We start from the raw sequence: 3,528 nt of genomic DNA, 5'->3' as shown, positions 1-3,528 counted from the left end.
GGTATCAACTATTTCTGACATTAAATCCATCAAAAATTAATTACATTTCTTACACCTAAACCACAAATATACATCTTGCACCAAAAAATGACATTCATCTAACTTGGAATAGAAGGCATCTCCATCATTAGCACATAAAACATGCACCGATGAGAAGCTCAACTTGCAACTGGTTTCAAACAGAGGATTAATATAGAGAACCCTTATGATGTCATACCATTTGATAGCAAAAAATTTTGCATGATCATCTTTATGCAATTGAGACTCAATTACATTTTTGACAGTTACCTAAGCATTACAGATATCTATAAATTACAAGAATTTAGAAAATCAAATGTTTCCATATAAACAACATAATTACAAAAAGATCAAGGTAGTTGATGGGAGACACATCTTGCCTCAATCATTTTTCAAGTTTAAATGAACTTTTCTAATGATAAATAAGTGATGGCTCTCTTATATATATATATATGTGTGTGTGTGTGTATATACTTTTATGTCAATAGATAAAGCAAAGGCATTTGTCAAAAGAATAAGTGTATCCTTGGACATATTTATTTGTGAGAGGCAGATAGTTTTTTTCTACAATGAACCATAGCTCTCAAGTCAAAAGTGAGATGCAAAAAAATCATTATCCACGTAGGTACAGAACTCATGCTTCCATTGAAGTACCATCAAAAGATTCCACCATTCATTTTCATAATTCTTAATAAAAGATAATGCAAAGAACATGGAAACTATTCAATTTGAGTGCAAAACAAAAGGGCATATAAAAAATTATCATATTAATAGAGGATGTAAGCCAACCAAGAGAACATTATATGTAGGGAGGCCTCCTATGGCATTCCATAATAAAGGGAAAATGGCGTTGATGAAGCTACAAATTATATTGCGCAATTAAAATATTGACACTATCTTCAGGAAAATTAGCCTAATGTAAGTTTAAAATATCTAGAAAATTTTGGAAAACTGTGCCAAAATAGTTCAAAAAAGTTTGAGAGCTAGATTGTGATAACAAATAGTTCGGACCTGGCTATGGGTATAGTGGAAAATTTAGTGTGTTATTAGAGAAGACAAAGTAGTAAATTAGATTACGGATGATGCTAAATGTAAACCAACCTATAGTGCTAGAGGCCATGATTGCATAAGAGCAAACAATATCATACAAAATAAACATAATAATGTTTCCTCAACAATCTTGCAAAAGAAATGAAAAATCTATTGCATAGATGAACTAATTATCATTGATAAGATAAGGATTGAGTTTTTTCTATTTGTAGTTAGTTGAAACCCCTAGGGATTACAAGTTGTTTTTTTGTGTTCAATCATGTCATGTGGGACACTTTGCATTCAGTCCTTTCATGTGAGGCACATCAGTCTACTGTGCACTATGTTGAATCTTATTTTGAACCTTTCAATGTTAATCGATTGGATAATAATGTACATTTCCTTTTAGAGTCTATTTGACCAAGTGATTATTACCGATGGGTCCATAAAATGGAAACTTCACCAAGGGCCATTTTAGTGAGACATGTGCAATAAATAAAAATAAGGTTAGGCTAAAGCAAAAAGGTAATCCGGGCTAACTTAATCTTACAATAAGGAAAAATGGACTTGATGAGTGTGAAAAAAAAAACTATTCATAGTGGGTACAAGGAGATTAAAATGAAACCAAATGTAACAATGCACTAAAAATGTTGAAGGCAAGCAAGTGAATAACCTTGGATGTATGTCATACAGGACAATCATATAATCTTGTGTCTCTCACTTTTCCCTCTTTCTAACTGATTAGCATTATAGTATCAAAGATCAAGCATTTGATCATTCGAACACTTTCACTGGCATCCTCATCATCTATAGAGAACTCGAACTGTTCAAACAACACAAGTCCTTAGATGAGTTTTACATTTGCCGTCACAAAATATCCAATATTTCACACTACTTTTTCAGCATAGAGCTCAGTGTGAAAATTGTTTGAGACTAGAATCTTAGTTTCATTCCAATCATCATTTCATGCGATGTCATGGGATTCATTGATCACACTAGAAAAATGCCTACTAAGTTTGATTTTGAGATAAATGATATCAATCAAGAATATATTCAATTGTTTATGCAAGACTAGCTATTGTTAAGCTAGATTACTTCATCTTTCTCTAAAAATGTCCACACTACAAATTCTAGGGATGAATTTCTTTGTTGTTGTCTGGAGACATCTCAAGTAGCTATACACTGCTTACTCTACATGAAGAAATTGCACCTCATATCTCGGCTACAAGATCCTAAAATGGGATCCTCGAGCATATATTTATATATTTGTAAGACGAAGGCTATAGCATATCAATTAGCTATAATATCCAAACTAGTTGATGAAGATGATCTAATCATTCTTATTTTAAAATGTCTACATTCAAAATTTGTGGTTTTTGTACTATTATGGAGAATAGAAATGAGCCAAATTCACTAAATGTGTTACATGGGCTGGTCCTAATGCAAGGAGAAAATAAAAAGACCACAAGGAATTGGTAGATTCACTTATTCGTGCAGCAAATGTAACTACAATGGCCAATTATAATTGACAACAAAATTATAGAGGTTAAGGAAGAAGTAACTATCAAAATAAAAGACCAAACATTTCAAGGGAAAAATTGACTGGTTTATATAAATTGTGACAAAATTAGACTTCTTGCAAAGAATGGTTATTTTACACAAATTTTCTCGAGAAAAAAAACAACTGCCTTTGTGAACAAATCCCCCAGCCTATTATGTCACTACCAAAACATTTTCCAACGAGCAAGTGGAGATGAGATCAAGTAGTTGGATTTAGACATAACTCATCATACTACCAATGACATCACAAGCCATGTTGAATATCAAGGTGAAAATTTTAGAATAAAACAGTTTGTGTATTCTTATGGGAAAAGTTAATATTCAAGAATATCTTTGGTTGTATCATTTTTTACGTCCAGTCTATCATATAAATCATACGCAAACCAAAAGTGTCACCTCCTCAAAACCTTTTTAAAAGAACTCCTAATTACAATTTTTAAAGGATTTTTGTCTAAGAATGTCACCCTTATCCTAGAGCAGACACCGAATTAAAATTTCATTCTAGATTTGAAAATAGTGCTTTTCTCAAATATGCTCCTCAAAAAATAAAGGTATTATTCTTGTAATATGAATTAAAATAATAAAAATACTGTAGTAAGTTATCATCTAATTTTTTTTATGCATCAACATTCATATTCAGAGGACACTAGTAAGGAAGAGGGTATGCCTGCAAACTAGTAAACCAAGTTCTATTGCTTTCTCTTCCAAACTTGAGGTTAAATCAATTTGTGGACTTAGCACTTCAATCTATGACAAGCCAAGTTGAGATCAGTAGTCCCAATGATCAAAATGCTGCACATAAGAGTCCTACTGTATCTAATGACAAGATTAGATCATTTCATCAATTGATTGATGCAACCAACATTGGGCAAATAATACAAGGTTAGCCAGTCACGCACTACAACCAATCCTTGTAATTAT

This window comes from Nymphaea colorata, chromosome 7 (assembly GCF_008831285.2).
Source record: "Nymphaea colorata isolate Beijing-Zhang1983 chromosome 7, ASM883128v2, whole genome shotgun sequence".
NCBI classification, from domain to species: domain Eukaryota; kingdom Viridiplantae; phylum Streptophyta; class Magnoliopsida; order Nymphaeales; family Nymphaeaceae; genus Nymphaea; species Nymphaea colorata.
Note: the sequence above shows the minus strand (reverse complement) of the source record.